This window comes from Manis pentadactyla, chromosome 10, assembly GCF_030020395.1.
Source record: "Manis pentadactyla isolate mManPen7 chromosome 10, mManPen7.hap1, whole genome shotgun sequence".
Classification (NCBI taxonomy): Eukaryota; Metazoa; Chordata; class Mammalia; order Pholidota; family Manidae; genus Manis; species Manis pentadactyla.
The window spans coordinates 47,909,067-47,932,092 of NC_080028.1; the positions used below are offsets into that span (position 1 = coordinate 47,909,067).

Consider the following 23,026-nt stretch of genomic DNA (forward strand, 5'->3'; position numbering starts at 1 on the left):
TTATCATTGGTGCCCATTTTAATGAAAACAACTTTCTGAATTTAAATATGTAATCAAAAATATGTAGCAGGAAATTATCAAAGCTGAGATTAAAATCCACTTCCTTAAAGTGATAAAACACAAACTGGTTTCCCTTCTAAAGAAATTCTGATATGAGTTTTCAATTCCAATGGATAACTATTTTGTCACTTGTTAATGCATATTTTATTGTTGTCTGTGCAGAATAAGAGCATTACAACTGTATTTTATATCATATCAGCGGTTGACATCCACTCTTACTTTTATCTACAGACCTGCAGAATTCAGAGTTTAGTCATGTTGAGTAAGACATCAATTAGAGAAATCATTCTTCTGGGGCTTACAGATGACCCAGAGGTACAGGCTGTGATACTATTTTTTATGTTGTTCACTTACTTACTGAGCGAAGGTGGAAACCTATCATCAACCTGTTAACACTATCAAATGTTTGTTTCAAGACACCCTGTGTTTCTTCCTCAAGAATTTCTCTTCGTCAGAAATTTCATTTACAAGAGTCCGTATTCTTAGATTTCTTCTCAGCATTGATACAGGAGACACAGCCATTTCCTACAATGCTTGTATAACACAGATTTTTAAAAAAATCCTTCTGGGGGCCACAGAGATTTTCCTTCTGGTTGTAATGTTCTGTGACCACTATGTGGCTATCTGCAAACCTCTACATTATGTAACTATCATGAGTAAGAGTCTGCAACTGGCTTGTAATCAGCTCCTGGCTAGCTGTTTTCCTTGTTATCTTTCCCCCAGGGGTTATGGGACTCCAACTGGATTTCTGTGACTAACATTACTGGCCACATCTCTTGTGACTCTTCTCCTGTGCTCCTGAAGGCTTGCACAGACACAAAGTGTCTAGAGCTTATGGATTTCTCTTAGCAGTATTCACACTCATGGTAACTTTGGCCGTGGTGATTCTCTCTTCCACATTCATCCTGCGAATAGTTCTGAAATTCCCTCTGTCCAGCAAAGGAAAAAGGCCTTTTCCACTTGCTCCTCCCATGTGATTGTGGTTTCCATTTCTTATGGGAGTTGCATTTTCATGTATACAAAGACATCTGCACAGGAAGGTGTGGCTTTGAGTAAAGGTGTAGCGGTGCTTAATACCTCCATGGCTCCCCTGCTGAATCCCTTTATTTACACTTTAGGGAACCAGCAGGTGAAACAAGTCCTAAGGACTTCACTAAAATAATGTCCTCAAACAAGCACTAATCTTTATGAAATCTGTAGATGAAACCACACACACAACAGACATAAATTACTGTCCTAAGTAATAGGCATACCTAAGAAAATAAAGCACACAAAGGCCCCTTCCATTATAGAACTTCCTTCTAGGCAGGGGACCCAAATGATAAAAAGCCAACATAATAGACAAGCAAATTACCTAGGGCTTCCATAAGAAGTAAATGTTTAAAAAGGACTTGAAGAAAAGTAGGATAAAAATATAACTAAGTAGGGTCATCAAAGATTTCACAGTCATTATATGGCTCTTCTTTCATTTCTTTTTTCAACATTCAAATGCACTTCTCTGTATTCTTTAACTTTTTTTCTCTGTCATTTTCCCAAGTCCATATAGTGATCTGTTTCTCACTTGTCAACTATAGGGGAGTTGTGAGGTGTGACTTTAAATAAGTATTCATCTTTTTTAACTTTCAAAGTTCAGTAGCAAGCTCTAGAAAACCTATCCCAATCCTACATAAAAATAAATGATTCAAAGTAAAATTCACAGCAACCCACAGTTAGTGAATGGGATGGGACCTAACTTCAAGGCTTAGAAAACTATGCTTTGTGATTATTTCTAGCAATGGGCACTGTCTCCTTCCTACTTTTCCTCCCTTAGTCTATTGAGTCAGATATTCTGAATCTGTGTGGGGAAAACACAGCTGTTAAACAATGATCTTCTACTGCAAATATTGGTTATTTCAAGCTGTCAGGTTGCTTTGCTACCAACTCTGCTCCACCAGAAATATTTATCTATATCTTTTCAGATCATTTACCTTCTTTAAACAATAACTGGAATTGTGAGAGGCAGCTGCTGGGAAAAGGGATCTTCTTCCCTGGTGCTATGAACAGGGTTGTTAGGGATGACTGCTCTTACAGTCAATGCAGTGACTTTACTTTTTAATTTTTTGAAATATCATATTTTCAGAAAATACACAGAGATAGGACATCACAAAAACTCCACCTATGAAGTCACTGAAAATCAATGCTGGTTTTTACACACCTATTTAACATGCATATAAGAATCAGAGGACACCATTTTACTGGTACTCAAATAAGGGCACTTCAAAGAAAACCACTCTCCTTTTCTGTTTTCAAACAATTGCTTCAAGCAGCTCAAACTATTTAATTAATAGAAATGGAAATATTGCAACTAAATGTGAAATTCAGGAACGGGAAAATTAAATATTAAAGAACTCAGTATTTAGATGGAAAAACAACAAAAATAAAGATAACTTGTAAATTAGCAAAAATAAAAAAACAGTAAGTTTTTCACAATCTAATTACTGAAAAACAACTGCCATTATAATATTGCAGAAATGTGATGCTAATAAAAATATTGTAAGAGTAAAATATTCCAAATGCTGACTATGTTTGAAAATATTCCAAAATGTTGACTATGAGATAGAATGTAATTATGGTACTATATGCAATTATATACCCTGTTATTTTAAAGTTTTTAGGATATAATATTAATTCGCAAATATTCATAAGGCAACAGATAATCCTAATATATATTTTAACTATGGGAGGAATTACTGAAAAAGCTCTGAGAGCTGTGCCTTCAGAACATTCCCAAGATTGTATTAATATCTTATTGCATGCAGAAACCTTACATGCATAAGCCATTCATTTAAAGTAGTCATGTGTGTATGTATCTGTGTTATTTCACACACTGTAGTTCATTCATTACAGAGAGTTCACTTACCAAAATACAAAGTGGATAGAACTGAAAATAAAAAGAAAAGAGTCAGGTCACTGACCATAATTGCAAATGAGTTGCATAATTATTTCTTCAAGAGTGAGGATATGACCTCAGAATCCTTCTTAACACAGTGAAAACACAATAAGATTTGGCCTGTGAGATGAGATTTATTTGTACCCTTGATGTCATCCAACACACTCACTTGTGGAACCCAGAAAAGGAAGAAATTTCTCCCAGGTGACTAAGTGAATCCATGCAAACTGAGATCTGCATCCCAGTTCAGATACCTTCCCTTATACAGGGCTGCCCAATTACTAGGACCTTCCCTGGTCAGGGCTCCTAAAATAATTCATGCTTTTCAGGCTAAACTAATCACAGCTAAACTAATCAAAAAATGAATCACTTTTTATTTGATATCAGCTTACTGACTGAGTCTTGACAGGGTACTCCCAGGCATGCAACCAATCAGAAATGACTTTGTCTGAATCTTCAGGATCCTGCCGTCCCCTGCTTACAGTTGCTGTCACCTCCAGATGTTCAGATGAAGCTAGGGGCCACTTGATGGCACAGAGCTTGGTGTCCTTAGTGCCTTTTTCCTCTTCCTTTTAGTGCAGCTCCATGTGGAGTTTCCCAGAGGAGGACATGAAAGGGCCCCTTTTTAAACACTGTGGTAAAAACAATGTGAAATGCAACCTCTTAAATTTTCAGTGTACAATGCAGCATTGTCAACCATAAGCACAATGTCCTATGGCAGATTTCCTCCTCTCAGTCCCTGGCAACCTCCATTCCACTTTCTATTTCTGCGATTTTGGCTAATCTAGGTACCTCATATAAGTAGAATCATATAGTATTTCTTCTTTACTCACAGGTGTATTAAAATCAGCATGTCTTCAGGTTCATTAATAATGCAGAATGTGTCAAAATGTCCTTTCTTTCTAAGGCTGAACACTATTCCATTGTGCATGTCCACCACATTTTCTTTATCCATTCACCTATCAATGGCAACTTCAGCGTTGCCATATCTTGCCTATTGTGTTTAAGGCTGCAGTGAACACAGGAGTGCAGATATCTCTTTAAGATTCTGATTTTAATTCTCCTGGATAAACACCCAGAAGTGGACTTGCAGAATGATATGGCAATGCTAGGTTTAGTTATTTGAGGAAATAACATACTGTCTTCTGTAGCTGTGGCACCATTTTAGATGGCTACAGGAATGCACAAGATTTCTCATTCTATCAACCCTTGTTATTTTCTGCTTTTGGATATATCTCCATCTTAAAGGGAGGGATGAGAAGGGCATTTTATTCTCTATCATATATGTAAGGATTAAAAGTATCCATCTTTTGTATTTTGTTTGTGTGAAAATGGCCATTCTTAAAATGTAGGATATTAAAACAACCATTTCTCTAGAGAAATCCAGAAATATGTACATATATTTTAATAATGAAAGTTATGATCAGTAACTCCCTTTGTGGAAATTTGTTCTCAAAACTTACTAGGACAATAATGCCAAGATGTCTATGTGTGTCTATGTTTTCTATCATTTTTATAAGAGGGGAATTTAAATGCTCACCAGGATGAATTGGATTCATTATGGCATAAGACGCATAAACAATTTGAGGAAAATAGGAAGTGCATATGTAGAAGGAATTTGTTTAAGTATCTCAGGTACTTCCTGTGAGAATAAAATCATTACTTGAAAAAGTAGGTGCGGATGTTTATGCTTGTCTCACTGATTTATTGTTTGTCTTCATTTTGTCAGTACATAAGGTCTGTCAAAAATCATCCACCAGAAATGAAAATAGCACATCAGTAACAGATTTCATCCTTCTGGGTCTGACCAATAATCCAGAAGTGCAGGTTGTGATTTTCCTCTTTTTATTTCTCACATATGTTCTGAGTGTTACTGGAAATCTCACTATCATTGTTCTCACCCTGCTGGATTCCCACCTGAAGACCCCCATGTAGTTCTTCCTCAGGAATTTCTCCTTCTTAGAAATTTCATTCACTTCTGTGTATAACCCTAGATTTTTGATCAGCATCCTGACTGGAGACACATCTGTTTCCTACAATGCTTCATCCTCCTTGGTTTGGCGGAGTTTTTCCTTCGGGCCTCTATGTCCTGTGATCGCTATGTGGCCGTCTGCAAACCTCTACATTATACAACCATCATGAGTAACAAGATCTGCTGCCAGCTTGTAGTTGGCTCTTGGCTGCCTGGCTTCTAGGTGATCTTCCCCCCGCTGACCATGGGGCTGCAGCTGGATTTCTGTGACTCCAATGTCATTGACCACTTCACCTGTGTTGCTGCTCCTTTACTGCAGATCTCTTGCACAGACACCAGTACTCTCGAGCTCATGAGCTTTGTTTTAGCTGTGCTTACGCTTATGTACACATTGGTGATAGTAATTCTCTCCTACTCTTATATCCTCAGGATAATTCTGAGAATCCCTTCAGCTCAACAAAGAAAAAAGGCTTTCTCAACCTGCTCCTCCCACATGATTGTTGTCTCTCTCTCTTACAGAAGCTGCATCTTCATGTATGTGAAAACATCAGCAAAGAAAGAGGTTGCTTTGGCAAAGTGGGTAGCTATGATCAATACCTTTGTTGCTCCTATGCTGAATCCATTTATTTATACCTTAAGGAACCAGCAGGTGAAACAAGCACTTAAGGATGTTGCGAGAAAGATACTTTCCTCAAATGTATTGATCTGGTTTCAGTTTACAACTACAATATCCACCCAACAATTTTTGCCAGAGAACCAATAAAGAATAAATTGTTTTGTTCCTTCTCTCTCCTTATTTTTATCATTTCTCAGAAATATTACTTTTTATGCTATTTTGGATTCAGTTTTCTTGCAAATTTAAGCACAAAATACTATGGAATGATCTGTATCATTTTACTTTGGTGTATCACAAGGAAATGACTAGTCATATCCTATATTAATGTATGCACTTCAAATATTATAAATTGTGTTGGTATTTATCACTGCCTAATTTATTCTAAAGGAGATGGCAATGGACATTTCTAGCTTTTAGATCACATAAGTATATACACTGTATCTAGCTATGCTTGTACTTACATTTATTTATATGTACTTAATTAATTTGTATGTGTATACGTATATATATTTCTGTGTGTGTATATATATATATTTATATATTTGTGTGTGTGTGTGTGTGTGTATATATATATATATATATATATATATATATATATATATATATATATCCTGCTTTAGTTTTTTGCTTTAAATGATACTCGGAGGAAACATATTGAATATGAGGATAATTGATATAAAAACAACACTAAATTAAGAATACAGCAATGTCAACCAGGGGGACAGTAATTTTTATATTAATGAAGGAATTCAACTCCCAATTTAATTTCATTATCGAATTAAAAATAGAATTACAGCTTATCATATGACAACAAAGCATTAAGAGGTAGAATAATTATTAGTAGTTTTTATTTTTCCTTTAAATAAACTTATTTTTTTTTAATGTACAAGTGCTTACATGAAAATAATAAATTAAAAAACTATGCCCTTAGGAACAATTTCCTGAGTATAGAACTTGTCTAATTAGGATTAGTACTTATAAGAAAGGCAATAATCTTTCTATAAAACAATTTTTGAAAGAGCCAGCATTGTTTGGCTTGGTAATGATGCTCTCTGGGGATCACGACCTGAGACTGTGGTTCATAACTCTATACCCATACAACATCCTAGGTAACAGTATTACTACCTCTCTTTTATAAATTGCCTTAGTCTAGTTTTGATAGTATTCACCTACTGTAGTATGTGGGGTTATATTGTTGTCACTGCATGTAAAAATATAAAACCAAATGATGAAAAAAATTAGATTGATTAGGAAGACTTATAAATTCTAGAATAATTCTCCTTACCCTGGAGGCCAGAAAGAAGGGTTCATGTGTGCCATGACTTACTGTTGCTCAGTCTCAGTCTTGATGCTTCTTTTCTCTATCATAACTTTATGTGTTTAAATTTTCTCTCATTGTTCCTTAATGCAGATACTCTTTGCTGCATGATAGATAGCATTGCACTTTGCAGCATTCAATTCACTCTTTTTCACTTCATGAAACAAAGAAAAGAATCTCCTGGCTACCAGCTACAATAAAAGTGCCAGTTTAAAAAACTGACTGGGCCGTCTATGGGTGTTAATCACTTACCATCTCTTTAATCCAAGAGGATCAGTTACGTGATTCTCTGCCACAGCATATTGATTTAAATGTGCTGGTGTTACTAGGTCACTAGGTTCGTGCTCTGGTGCTGTCCTTTACAGATGTGAGACTTTACTTGTTATACTAAAAGTAGTTAATAATGTAATCTATTGCTATTTTTATTGTTATTATAATTTTATTGCCATATCTATCTGACTGCATCATATTATTTACTGACAGGTAGAGATGAAGGTTGGCAGCTCTGTTTTTTTAAAAATGAGAGGGAAATAATTCTTGAATAAAACACTATCCAAATTATATCCGTCAACTTCATTCAGCCCACTTGTTTGTATGGAAAGCATGCAAACTTGCAGATGCAGAGACCCTTAGTAGATAAAGGTCACCTAAGCATGCATATCAATATTCTTAAACAGTGGCACCCTCCTGGTAAATTTATGATAGTGAAGGGTTACCCCTTTGCCTTGTCCAAGTGACATATTTGATCAGACCTGATTTCTACCATCATAATCATAAGAGAGTTAAATACATAAATCACACTATCAATTTTGTCACTTACAGAAGATTACTAGTGCCTGGGAGCCTTATGTAGAAGCTGCATTCTTAGCATCAGTATACTAAGGAACTGAGGACAATAGAATGGTATAGATAATGAATATCAATTTTCCCCTTGTGTGTTTTTTTTTTCTTCTTTTTACCTAGACATGAAGACATCCCCTTCTGTGACAGCACCTGGGGCACGTTCAAATGCTCCACACCCACTGTGTTTTGTCATTAGGCTCCACTAAATCAGTGCTACTAGATTCTGATGTTAGATAATCTGTTTTTATTGAAGTATAGTTGATATACAATGTTATATTGATTTCAAGTATACAACACAGTGATTCAACAGTTACACACATTATTAAGTCCTCGCCCTCACTAGTGCAGTAAGTATCTGTCAACAAAGGAAGATGTTACAGAACTATTGACTATATCCTCCATGCTGTATTCCATTCCCATGACCAACATACTTGATGATTAAGATTTTTGTCCCTCTTTATCCCACTCACCCAGCCCACTCACCCCAACCTCTCTCTCATGATAACCATGAGTCACTTCTCAGTGTCTATGACTTTGGATATATTTTTGTGTGTGTTTATGATATAGATAATACAGTTTATGTATTATTATATTATATTATAGATAATATAGTTTATGTATTAGTTTTTATTTATTAATTATGTATTAGTGTGTTTATGATATAGATAATACAGTTAACCATGCTTAAGTGGCTTCCATTAAATTGATCTAACCTATCAGTTTCTTAGTTTTATTAACTGCTAAATTGTATCAGTGATTTTTTTATTGGAATGTGGACAAATTTGTTATTAAAAGTCTGTGGGTCTTACTTAGACTTTCTGTTTTAGCTGCCTTCCTCTGACACAAGTCCATCAGGGAAGGAAGGGACTCAGCCTCATTACTACTAGATGCAGAGAGTTCAACTCCCCTTCTTGGTCCCTGTTGACAGGTAGGGGAAGCAGGGATCCTCATTTTGGATGAGCGGGAGTGATGTTTCTAGTTCTCCTTTGCCCTCTGCTGATATCACAGTGGGAGAAGGGTAGGAGCCCCTGTCAGCGTTCTCCCACATGGCCTCTGCTGACACACTGCGGAGGTGGGGGAGAGTGGCATCGCCATGGACAGCGGGGAGTGTGTCCACAATGCCTTCCTCTTCTAATACCTGCACAGTGAGGAGAAGGAAGGATGTATTGTTACTGCCAGAAGAAGATGGACATTCACTGATAACATAAGGTAGGGGTTGCTGGTGACCATACAATGGGGATGGAAGTCTTGGCTTTCTACTCATCTTTTGATAACAGCCCAGAGGAGGCATTGTGAGCCTCAGTACAGCTCCTGAGCATGGCAATCTGGTCTCCCCATTCGACCTTTATTGGTCTCAGTGGGGATAGGGCCACAGTATTTTTTGTATGTTTGGTTGCAGTAGAGAAGTTATTGTCTGTCTTTGAGCTGCTCCTTTCTTGGTGTTTGTCTATGAAAGGCAGGGTTTGGTTTTATTTCATTTTATTTTGTCTGGACCCAGTGGTGTTTTGAGGTTGCCAGCTTCTAAAGCTCCACATCTGTAATAAGTAAGACAAAAGGAAAACCCAGAGAACTCACCACTGTTATTCCTTGGGTCTCCAGTTCTATAGCTAGTCTCCTTCTCTCCATCCTTGAGGCTGGGAGTGAGGAAGGAAGGAAGCAATGAGAGGTAGAACATAGGGGGTTTTTAGGCCAGGGAAATTATTCTGTATGATACCATAATACTAGATACATGTCATTATATCTGTCAAAACTCATAGAATGTATAACACAGAGTGAAACTAATACAATCTATGGACTTTGGTTGATCATAAAAGGAGAATGATAAATATTTCCCCAATTAGGCAGAAATAATTTGGACATACCATAATGAAGAGCCTGGCATAAATAATTTGGTCATATCTAAATGAATCTTTATAAAATTATTTACATACTTTTCACACATTAATGTAAAGAGAAAGTTTAAAAAAAAGCAAGACTAAACTGAAAAATAGAATTGCTTTTGTACAGATTTAGGTCCATATTTGAAGAAGCCAGTTCTTTTCTTCCTCAGCTTTGTTGATGTACAATTGAGAAATTAAACTGTATAAATTTTAAGTGTACAAAATGATTTGATGTACATATATATATATATAGTGAAATAATAACACAATAAAAATATAGATAATACATCTATTACCTTACATGTTAATTCTTGCTTGTGTATGTGATGAGAACTTTTAAGATCTGCTCTCTAAGCAAATGTCAAACATATGTATAGTATTATTAACTGTAGTTATCATGCTTGGACTACAAAAAAACAAGAAAAAAACCAATTCTTAACAGGTTTAAGAGAATATGGGATTTCACGTGCCTATGCTCCCTAACAAAAACATATAAACCATCCTGAAGGAAGGCAAAATACACTAAACCTCAAGCTATCTGTGTGCATTTCATGCACAATGTATTAATTACACTCTATAAAACATAAATCATGGAAAGAAATAAAAACATATTATTTTTTAAAAAGAAAAAATAAAAGATTACCATCAATGTAGAAAGAGACCAATAGTAATAAAAATAATGGTGTTTAAACAACCACGTTACATTTTCTATGGAGAATAATAAAAATGTTATTGCCTGAGAAATTCCAAACCTAGTGAAGCAGTGACAGGTGACAGACTCAAGAGTCACCAGCATCACTTCATGGGATAAAGACAAAGAAATCCAGTAAAACACATGATAAAACTGATGAAAACCAAAGGCAAAGCAGAAATACACAAACAGCTAGTGCAAACACACAGATTACCATCAAATGGCAACAATAAAATGGCAGCTAATATCTCCATAAATGAAGTGAAGGGAGAAGAAAAAAACTATCCTCAAAGTGCTAAAAGAAAATGAAAATCAACTCAGAATCCTTTTATATGCTGAGTGAATATACACCATAAAAACATGTGAAAGAAGACATTTCAGAGCAGTAGGATCTAAGTGATTTCTTTACCTGTGACCCACACAAAAAAATGCTGATTAAAAGAGGAAAGAAGAATGGAAGAGAGGAATAAATAACGATTCAGGTGTTGGCAGATCTAAGTGAATAATGATCATCAGATTAATCACAACATTCTGAGTGGCTTAAAAGTATTTAAAATTAAAGTTTAAAAAATGTATAAGATTCAGAGTTGTGTGGTAAATGACATTAAAGTATGCTAAATTCCTTGCATTGTCCAGAAAAATGTAAAAGTAACCACACAATTTAAGACAAATTTAAGTCAAGATAAAAACTGTCAAGTAAACATTCTAAATGTAGTAAAAACAAAACAAAAACCCACCAATTATCAAGGAGCTATGTGGGAACAAGAATCATACAATGTAAATCCAAAAGAAAGTAAGAAATAAGATATTGTGCTAAGCAAACAAAAACATCAAAGAACAAAATAGTAGATTTAAATTCAAATATATCGACAGTAGCATTCAATGTAAGAAAGCACACAGTGACTTTTCTGAGGCTTAAACAGACATTCAAATACCACAAGACCAGAATATTCACAGTATTAACTCACAAGGACTGTTAACAGGAATCTCAAACTGTGCCAGAATAGTAAACACAGGTGTTTCTCAGTCTTTGCAACTCTCCAACACTCCTCTCCTTTGAACTCCAAGTTCAATAGTATGATGATTCTCCCGGATCAGTGCAGATCTACCTAAGCTTAGAAACCCCATGCCTCCCAGGAGTTAGTCTCTTGTAATAATCCATGAGCATAGATTCCATGGTGTCTGCAGGGACCTGCCAAGCAACAAGAGTTATCACACTCAGGGAAGCCCAAAGCTCTGGTTACCCAGTAGGTATTTTTAACTTGTTCACAGTCCTCCAGTGTATATATTTTACCAATAAGGGTGAGAATTACTATAAGAGATGTTGCTTAATAACACAGCTGTCACAGCACCATCATCACCTAGAAGCTTGAAACACAATGTTAGCAAATTTAACACATAGTTCATTTCTCTCATATAAGGCCAAAGTTTTTGTTTATACTGTTACTGATAAATTTCCACGGAATAAATGCTTTCCTTAATACAAGCCTTGTCAAAATATATTTTTCTAAAACACACATATGTATTCTAACAAGAGACATATCAAAAATATGTGTACAGATTTCAAGTAAAAACACGGAAAATATAATACAAATGTAAAAAACCACAGATGGAATACCAATATTAATAAGAAGGCCAAGAATCCTTTAAGATCAAATGAAAAAAATCAGTAAGGATAAGAAGACAGATTTCATAATGATAGAATTTTTCACAGCTAAATAATTCTCAATGTATGTATCCTTAGTAATAGAGAATCAAAATATACATAGCAAAATTATTAGAAGGTTCTATATGAATATTTTAACCAGCCACTCTCAATAACTGATAAAGAAAATAGACAAAAATGTGTAAAAATATATCTGATAAGGAGAAAAAACCCAATAATTTAAACTCAATACCAAAAAATAAATAATCCAGTGAAATAATGGGTAGAGGACCTGAATAGACATTTTTAAAAAGAAGACATACAGACATGGCCAACAGTCACATAAAGAGAGGCTCAACATCACTAACCATTAGGGAAATACATATTAAAAGCATAATGAGAATCACCTCACCTAGTCAGAAAGGCTACTTTAAAAAAAAAAAAAAAGAAATAACAGGTATTGGTGAGAATGTAGAGAAAAGGGCACCCTCATACACTGCTGGTGAGAATGAGAAAATAGGTCCAGCTACTATGGAAACTAGTATGAGGGCTTCTCAAAAAAACAAAATGTAGAAACATCAGATGACCCAGTAATTCTATTTTTAGGAATTTACCCAAATAAAATAAAATCACTACTTTGAAGAGGTGTGGGCACATCTATGTTCAATACAACATTATTTACAATAGTCAAGATATGGAAGTCCCATAAGTATCCATCAATAGATGAATGGATAAGGAAGTGGTACATACATATAATGGAATATTACTCACTCATAAAAAAGAAAGAAGGATAGACATCTTGCCACTTGTGACAACATTGATGGACTTGGGGATACTGTGCTAAATGAAATATCAGACAAAGGAAAACAAAAACCATATAATTTCACTTATATATGGAATCTAAAAAATTAAGTAAATAAAAATAGACTCATAAACACAGAAAATAGACACAGTGGTGAGGGGTGGGTGTACAGGTGAAATAGGTGAGTGGTGATAAAGAGTTAGAAACTTCCAATTATAAGTCAGTCATTGGGGTAAAAATACAGCATTGATAATATAGGCAATAATATTATAATATCTTTGTATGGTAACAGTATGTAACTACATCTATTGTGCTGAACATTTCATAGTGTATGCAGTTGAAAAATCACTCCATTGTATACCTGAAATCAACATAATACTGTGTATCAACTACAGTTCAATTTAAAAAATGAAACAGCATAAACAAGGTGATGATATTATAAAGGGCTCTCAAAGGCTGAACAAAGTTAAATCCACAGGAAAAGGTGTCTGTGCATACAGTCTATTATGTCAGCCTCCCTGGACAAAGAGCAGGATGAAGAAGAGTACAAACAGAAAAGACATGTATTGTAGACAGGAATCTCACTGTGCCAGAATAGTAGACACAGGTGTTCCTCAGTCCTTGCAACACTCTTTGCAATTCTGTGCCAGAATAGTAGACACAGGTGTTCCTCAGTCCTTGCAACACTCTTTGCAATTCAGTCCTTGTAGTGTTGGTTAGGGATGAAGGGGAATGTGATGTGATCAGAGACTGTCAAACAGGAGGTTTCCATGGTACTGATAATATTCTTTTCCTTAACCTAGGTTGTTTATACCTATACAATTAGACACTGTTTTGTATGCATGGTAGGTTTCATTAAAAAAAAAGTTTATTTAAAAACTGCTCCAATAACACAATTCAATGGCATAAATCTTATTGATGAATCCATGGGTAGATCATTATAATATGCTCAGAATATGATAGATATTTGAAAAGTCTAAGAGAATAATCTAGAAAATAAAGAGTTGTGATAGAATATATTTACTGGAATTAAGACCTTTACTAAAGTAAGAATATTGTCTAGATATCAAAATATTTGTTCAGTACATCAACATATTATATACATTAGCAGAAAAAGAAAGAAAGAAAGAAAGAGAAAAAGAAGGAAGGAAGGAAAGAAAAAAGAAAAGCAAGCAAAGTGGATGAAAAAAAATATCTAAGAATAAACTTTTATGTAGTTCCATCATATTACTTCCTTGGTATGATTCATTCTCATCATTTGAGATTGATCATATAACCTCATGTTTTTGTAAAGCTTAGATTGTTTTAACCTCTTCGACAAAGCAAAAATTTGAATATTTACTGTCATGATAACAGCCTATTCCTACAAAATATTGTCTCCCACAATGTAAACCCAATTATAAATAAAACTTTATTGTTCACAAAAACTGAAATGTATGAAAATGAATGATAATTAAAATATAAAGCCTTGCCTTAATTCAAATATAGAATGAAAATTAGGGTAAGAAATCCATAAAACTAATAATGTAATGGTATAATAAAAACTATTAAGAAAGAGAGGGTGAGCAAATTTATTTATTCAAGCAACCAGCAACAAGAGCATTTTTCCCTACTTCCTTTGCCATGGGAACTTTCTTAATCATGGTAAATTCATTCATCATGAGCCCTGATCTACCGTCTTGACACCATAAAATCCTAAAGAAACCAATATGAAATCATAGGTTTCTCTATATCTACATTTCTTAACAGTCATCTTATCTCCAAGTTACAGTAATTTTTATTTCTCTTTTTTTAATTGACCAAAAACAACATTGCTTAACCAGTCCTCCAAATCTTAGTTTTATGCCTTAAAATATTCTTAGATGGGTTCCTTTTAAACACACAAATTGCAAAATCTCAGGGCCAATATTTCAAATAGGAATCGTTAAGTCAGTGGTTTTTATTGAGTTAATTGTTTTTGAGTCTCCATGTAATCATGATCTTATAAAGCTTCATCTGTAGCTAGAATAAAAATATGTCTAGAAAAAAAATAGAAAAAAAATACATAATTTTTACCTGTTTTTCAAATGTAGATAAATGCTCCTGTGATTAAAAAAAACCACAAATTCATTCTACAATGTCATTGAATACATAGTAGTTTTTCTGACTATATATTTTCATATTAAATAGATACTTTATAGGCATTTATATCATGATAGATTAAGAAAAATATTTTGATTATTAGAATCTCTCCCGCCCATTCCCTTAGAAAGTGTAGTGAGGAAGTGAATCATGCTTTTGCTTTTTTATCTCACTAGTAAGATGGGCCCTGGCCTGAGTCTGATGCTGTTTTTCCATCTTAACCACCTCAAAGGACAATCCTGGCTGCTGCCTATATTATTTGCTTTGCCAAAGTTCATTAAGCAAAAGGCTTATTAGTGGCACTAGATCCTAGGCCACTGAGGATCCTTTCCCTCACTCAGTGAGGAGGTCCCAGGGCTCCCCCAGCAGACTGAGCAGAAGAGCATGACTATCATTATTAGTCTTGGAGGAGGAAAGCACCTCCCTGCTCAGAGCAATCGGAGCTCTTGCAAAACCTGAGGGATGTTGTTTTGTTCTCCTCCCTTATATTAGATTGTCTTCTCTCCATGACAGAGACCAAGCAGAAATGTTTCCAAGGATTAACATAAAGGAATCTCTAATGAAGGTCTTTGTGTAATATGAAAATGGGAAACTTGAAGAACTCAAGAGCCTCCAGAAAATTCCTGGACAGTAAGTGCAGGTTGATGATCCTGTTACACCTGTGCAGAGACACATGTCCCTTAACACCTAAACACAGTAAGGAGCTGTCAGCTGAAACCATGAAAAGTACCTAAAGAGTAAGTACCAGAGGTAGAGATCGTAATTACCTTTTTATTGAGAAAGAAATATTTGTTAGGATTTTCTTCCATAATGTGGTTACTTAAGCCTGTTTCAACTTTTAGTATGGGAAATTATAGTAGACATCTTATGAGCTATTCAATAGCCCTTTGTAAGACTAAGGTCACAGCCAGGGTCACATTTCTGCAGCCCTAAGTAGTCACCCATGCAGTACAACCTCAAGAATATACAGAGATATACCTTCCAAATCCCTGGAATTTATGTCCCCAAAGAATATTACACTACTTAAAACTATCAACATTTCTAAATTGGAAATACTCCTTTGTGATGAAAATAAATTTATGCTGAAATATGTCAATCCCCCCTAGGCATTTTTTAGTTCAATGGAAATGTTCTCTTAGCATTTAAATTACTGAGTGGAGGGTAATCAGATGCTGTTCAGGAAGCGCTGTGCAGGAGAGCAAGGCTGAGGGGACTATTTCCCTCAGGCAGTTTTTACCTGGTGTGTATTCAGAAGGGGTGTGTGAAAAAGGAGGTGACAGCAAGGATGTCAATTTTTAGTAACTTCATAATTTGTTCTACTTATACTTTTTGTAGCCCTGAAGTGTTTGAGAGAGAATTAATTCTTAGATAAGCCAAAAATCAAAGGACAAGCCAAAGAATAAGGCATAGTAAATTACTACCACACAATTTTACTTGCATAAAAGAGAAATCATTAATAAATTGATCCTATCTAACAAAGACAAAAATAGCATTTGCATATAGAAGAGTTTTGAGAGAATACAAAAAAGTCTCAGAGAGCTTGAAAACAAAGAACTCTGCTCTTCTTTCCTTGTATAAGCTCCTGCTTGGTAAGAGAGGATCACAAAAAGCACAAACTTTTGGGGATGGAGGGTCATGTAAGGAAATAGTTTCCACTATTTGTTGATTTCTTGAAAAACCTTGGGAGCTGAAGTAAAAAGTAACTGTATGAGACAGGCTTTCATGATGTAATGTTAGCCAGGGGCTTTGTCAGTGTCTTCATCATAGTTGTGCCAGGTCTACACCACGTCCCTTACTGGAGTTTTTCATTAGCTTCCCTGCATGAGTGTCCATTTTCCTGTGACACTCCCTTTAAATCAAGGTTGGCCTTGCCATATATACCTCATGGGATTTTCATAAGGCACATGTCCATAGGAGCTCATTTTCCCAGGTCTCATGTCTTTTGCAGGAAATACATTAAAGCCAACTGAGGAAAAACTCTTTCATACAACAAACACATTGATGTTTCCTGGGGAGATTCCATTTCAGTCAGTGACGGAGAAGTAGCAGGAATGCTCAAGACTGTGTTTCAGGTAGGACATATTTTCAAATTGCTACCATTCTATGTAATTAGTGCTGGTTTGGTACAAGGAGTGGTTATTGCTCTGTGAGAACAGAAATAGAGGATTTTCTTTTTACTAAAGAATATACATAATAGTCACAGATAATAACAAACTAAGACCCAAAATACAGGGAAAAGATACCATTTAATATGTTATTCAGAGGAGAAATATAAGTACACACAGTATACAATATGATATGTTCTGAGACAAGATAGGAAAAAGGACTTGGAAATAACAGGATCAAAATCTCACAGTCTGAGTGGTAAATGAAGACCTCCTTGAAGAACTGACACCTAAGGAGAGCCCTGCAGAACCGACAGGCATCAGTCAGTCAGAGGATTAGCCCTTGCCAAGGAGACAGCATGTAGAAAATAGGAAGAATTATAATCAGTCAATGTGAGTGGAACTTAAGATCTGAGGAAGAAAGTTCAGGAATTGTAAGTGACGGGAGAGAAAATAAGTAAGGTCCTGTCCCTGAAGAGCCTGGCAAGACACACAAAGACACTGATCTTTATCAAGAAACAGTTAACACTGGGAGAGGAGAAGGTTGGGAAGGAGCCTGATCTCACGTTGAGCACATGGCATATGACGTGTCTGTGGAACTTGCGACTCCTGACGCATATTAGCGATGCTTTTCATTGGGAATAGTTCTGGCCTTTGGGAGAGGTATCATAAAATGTGGGGGAACAGCACTACTTCATAGACAAATGGACAGTGAGGAGACTGTTTCAGATACTGAAAAGACAGATCTAAAGATAGGAGAAATTCAGAATGATGGCTTGGAATCCACTTAAAGAATGATTGAACTTTAATTAAAAACTGTATTGTGGGGATGCCCTGAAAAATGCCTACAAAAATTGGGCCATGGGCTTCAGCAGTAGTGAAGCTGTCATAGGCATGAGGTAAAGCAGTGGTGGGTTGGAAGTGAAAGTCATGCTTCAGAGGATTAAATCTTTTACTTAGTAAGGGTAAGAAGAGAAGGTGTAGACACTCTATCTTTTCAAAGGAATTAAAAACATAATGAACTAAAGGCACAGTCTAGAAGACTGTATTTAGTGATATTAAATGTAGTTCTATCTTCAGGGGCTTTCAGAGAAATGGGACTACAGTCAATTAAATGCAAAACCACATGAATCACATGAGGATATTCCTTTTGTGTATATCTTGAATACAATGACTTTTTTACACTACAGATAAAATGGGTGTACATCGGCCACCTTTGGTTTATGAATGAGGAATGCAGGCAGAGAAGAATAAAGAAACAATGGAAAATCTCGGTATCCTGAGTTGTGTATTTTTCTCATTGTCTGTTTTGCAGGAGAAATGCATTTCACCCTTAAAACGATCTTCTGATAGTCACAACTGAAGGGAACTCATGTTAACAATGCTCTGGATATGTACCATATCAAAGGTTTGTTGGATAAAGGATGTTTAATTACACATGAGGTAACATCTTCTCTTATTCTCCAAACAGATTAGTAAATTCAGTCTATGTAATGAATTAGAAACAGTCAGCTTCATTTTCATATTCTGAAGGGCAAAGAATGATGTGAGAAAAAAGCTGGATTGTTTTGCAACATGAATTCTGAAAGAATAATCTGCTATTCACACATGGAATTCAAGAAGACTATTGGAATACTGGCAATATTCACTATGTTGTAAAAGGAGAAAATTAATGTACTTGGTTTGCTTGGCTTTTATATGCATAGCCTTTTGCTGCAGAATTTGAATATCTACCTCCTCCTAAACTGTCTTTGATTTTTACATGCTTACTGAACAGAGTTCAAAAGTCAGTGATGAGAAACCACACAGAAGTAACAAGTTTTATCCTGTTGGGACTCACAGATGATCCTCAACTGCAAATCCTGCTTTTTATCTTCCTATTTCTCACGTACATGTTGAGTGTAACAGGGAACCTGACTACTATCACCCTCACATTGGCGGACTCTCATCTGAAAACCCCTATGTACTTTTTCCTCAGAAACTTTTCCTTCTTAGAAGTGTCATTTACCACTGTTTGTATTCCTAGATTCCTGTACAGCATGTCAACTGGGGACAATACCATTACCTACAATGCTTGTGCAAGTCAAATATTTTTTGTTATTCTCTTTGGAGCAACAGAATTTTTTCTCCTGGCAGCCATGTCCTATGACCACTACATTGCTATCTGTCAACCCCTGCATTACATGACCATCATGAACAGTAGGGTCTGTACCTTATTAGTTCTCTGCTGTTGGGGGTCTGGCTTGGTAATCATTCTCCCACCCCTTAGCTTGGGCCTCCAGCTTGAATTCTGTGACTCGAATACAATTGATCATTTTAGTTGTGATGCAGGTCCCCTCCTAAAGATTTCATGCTCAGACACACGGGTAATAGAACAAGTGGTTATCCTTGTGGCTGTATTTGGACTCATCATCACCCTAGTGTGTGTGATTCTGTCCTACACACATATCATCGGGACAATTCTCAGGTTCCCCTCTGTCCAACAGAGACAAAAAGCCTTTTCCATCTGCTCTTCCCACATGATTGTGGTTTCCATCGCCTATGGCAGCTGCATCTTCATCTACATCAAGCCCTCAGCAAAGGAGGAGGTGGCCGTAACAAAGGCGTCTCAGTGCTCACTACATCTGCTGCCCCCTTGTTGAGCCCCTTCATTTACACCCTGAGGAACAAGCAAGTGAAACAAGCTTTTAATGACTCCATAAAGAGAACTGTATTTTTCTCAAAGAAATCAAAGTTTTGATGAATCAAAGTAAAATGAAAGAAGAAAGTCCTGTAAATGTTTAACCTACAGCTGATAACTTATTTCAATGCTTCCTGCCTATAATTCAGTCAAATTAACCTTATCAGAGACATGTAATACTGCATCCTACTTTCACCTTAACCAAATTCTTCTCCTTTCAAACCAACCTCATAAGTGATGTTTTCCCTTACTGTGAAATTATGAAATATATTTCCAAGTAATTAAATTTGTTCTTTTCTTACTCAAACTTTTTTTCAGTGCTCTGGTTCAGGAAGGAAAGTAATAATATTTAAAAGTATATAGATTATCTTGAAGATACATTATGTGGTAATAGTACTAGTTTCTCTTCACAGGAAAGTTATCAGAATTATCCTAAGTAGTAACAAGAGTGCATGTCAATGAAGAAAGGAAAGAAGAAAGAAAGATGGAAAAAAGGAGGGCAGAGGAGGGAGGAAGGAGAAAAATAGAGAGAGGGGCAACAAACAAGGAAGCACGAAAAAGGAGAAAGAGGCCTCTACTGACAATGCTCCCACCTTCTAAATTATTATCTTTAAAAGTAAATCATTACTTCTGCTGGCTAACAGACAAGAGGTACAAAGAATTAGTTGTTTAAGACAAGTTGAAAATATTACCTCTGACATTAAATTAAAAACTAAGGGATTATTTATCTTAAAACTTAAAAGTAGGCTTTGAAATAGCCATTTAACACTCTTTTAAATTATTTCTATGGCATCATTTTGAGAACAATTGTTTTTTGAAACTACTAATGATACATCAAACTCTTTTCAGTCATCACTATTTATGCCCTTGCCAATCCTATAAATATGTTTCAGTTGTATCAAAATGCAGACAGAAGAAGATTATGTAGATTGATCCACACATGGTAGGGAGCAAATCATGAAGCCTGAATTCTGATTTCAAGGCATGTTCAGCCCCCTCCAGTCCGCTGCCTTTCAAGCAGCAGTGTGGTTTGGAGAGGGCAGGATGGGAAAAGGACACTGGAATTGGGAGTATACCAGCTGTCATACTAGCAGGGTGCTCTCTCTGCAGTAATGCACTCCTGGTTTATCAATGCACTCCTGGTGTCTTGTTATCTTTGCATATTAAGTTATTTTATTGACATAAAGGAAGAAAATTAAATTGATTCAACATTTTGAAATTTATGTAGTAGATTTTACATACTATAATCTGTCCTGTGGTATCATATATAAGACTTTATATTTTAATTAGGGGAAAGATGAGATATTGCAGTTATCACCTCGCTGCCAACTTTGAAGCATATTTATTATCAGCATGACCTCCTGGAGCATTCACCTAAGAGCTCTTATGTACTGAAATCACTGTGAGAAATATTTCAATTAAAAAATTAGCACAAGAGTCTCTAAAATATTTATAATCAGAACCAAAGCAATTATGTGCCATTTCATAATGTATCTCATTTGATGACATGTTCATAATTAGTGAATGTAACTGTTATTTTTTATATATTTGTAAAGAAGAATTAAATAATTTTTAATTTCTTAATTGAGATAATGAGCTGTAAAACCTGTAAGTTAAAATAAGAAAAAGCTCAGGTCATCAGTATGTAAAATTGAACAACATAGAGGGGTAGGAGCCAAGAAACTAAGCCAGATCGCGTTATCCCAACCTTCTTTACTGTGGAGTTAAAAATATTATATCCACAAATAAATGCAAAGCAATTATAATTAGTCGTTATATTGAAGCACTGAAATTTCACTCAGGGGTGTAAAGTAGCATTATCTTAAACTGGAGGTAAAAGGTGCAGTGGTGGAAGTATTAAAGTTTGAAATAAAAGAAAGAAAGCCATTAATACCAAGCAGCTCCATTATTTGGGGTGATTTACTAGTGCCTCATTTATTTTTTCTTCTATAGTGTTTAGCCTGATTATACATGATCTTTGTGGTCTTCATTGGCATTTGTACAGTTGAAGGAGCAGACTCCCCTTCCAGTTTATGCAGACGTGGACTGGGAAAGCCCTTCACCAGTCAGCCGCCCAGAGGTTCTGGACTCACATCTGGGTCCACTGGTGGGCTTGTGCTGGAGTCTTTGGAGGGGCTGGCTTTTCAACTGGTTCAGCAGTGGGTGAGCCTGCTCCTTGCGGGTTGACCTGGTGCTGGGTTGGGGCATGAACCTGAGTCATGGGAATCTGTGGGGGCCAGCCTGCTGCTGGGGTCCCCTGGAGTGGCGTGGCACCTGTGCCTATGGGGACAGGCCTCGTCTGGGACTGGGATAACAGGATACTTAGTCCCGTATCCTGGGTTCACACGGTTTGTCCTGCTGCTTGGGTGGGCCTGGAAGCTGAGTCTGCAGGGGCCTTCCTGGGCCTGGGGACACAGTGCGGGGCTGGAGCTTATGGCCACAGGGCTGGCTGGGGGCTGAGGTGAGCCTGGAGCCTGGGCTGTGGCTAGAACTTTTTTAGAACTTTTTGTTGTATCTTTTTGTTTTACCTACTAGGATTGTATGTAATTCCACTCTGCCCTATGCTATTCTTGTCAATCCATCCCTCTCTTTCTGTTGGTTTCAATGCTGGTTGCTGTATGGCTTGCTTTCCAAAAAGAGTTGGAAATCAGTCACATAAATGCTAACAGGTGATTTTTCTCAGCTCTATGCCTAGCAGCCTGTCCCTCTGTGTTCCTGGAATAGGGAATGGCAGAGTGACTGGGACATAAGCCCTCTCTGTCTTTGTTTCCCTGTGATTCTTCTAAACTAAAAAACACTCTCACCAAGTACACCAGCTATGCAAACAGCACTATTCTTGTTAGTTAACACATTCTATCATCTCCTCACCATTCGGTCTCCCCTCCAGCAAGGCAAGGATTTACACCAAGTGGGCAGACAGTCATGAAGTGGGGACTCAGGTACTTAGGGCATTGAATCTTCCAGTCCAACCTGTAATTTTTTTATATCCCCTTCCAGAACTTCTTTTATTGAGGTAAAATTTACATAACATAAAACTCACCATTTAACGATTTTCCTCATTCAGTGCAGTGCCTGTTAGTACCTTCACAAAGTGTACAATTATCACCGTCATCTCATTTCACAACCTTTTCATCATCTCTTCCAAAAGATGCTCCATAGCTCTTTTGCAGTAACCCCCTGGTGCTCCCTACCTCCAGCTCCTTTCAAGCATTAATGTGCTTTCTGTCTCTTGAATTTGCCATTCTAGACATTTCGTATTGTGGGTAAAATTGTAATATTCCAGACTTTCTCACCTGGCTTTAGTGCATCTCCATATGAACAGGCATTCCTAAGGGCTGGAGAGAAGTAGTTCATCTTCGTATCA

General features: G+C 36.3%; 1 long non-coding RNA gene and 1 pseudogene across 1 annotated transcript in view; both read left to right on the forward strand.

The window, feature by feature from the left end:
• The window catches only part of LOC130679077 (uncharacterized), a 129,701-nt gene extending 123,954 nt beyond the window's left edge, over positions 1 to 5,747 (forward strand). The window contains exon 2 of the long non-coding RNA XR_008992035.1: positions 5,481 to 5,747. This is a non-coding gene — a long non-coding RNA (uncharacterized LOC130679077). The remainder of the gene's footprint in view (positions 1 to 5,480) is intronic.
• A 10,623-nt stretch (positions 5,748 to 16,370) lies between these two features.
• On the forward strand, positions 16,371 to 20,866 carry LOC130679076 (olfactory receptor 6C2-like; annotated as a pseudogene).
• Positions 20,867 to 23,026: the final 2,160 nt, after the last annotated feature.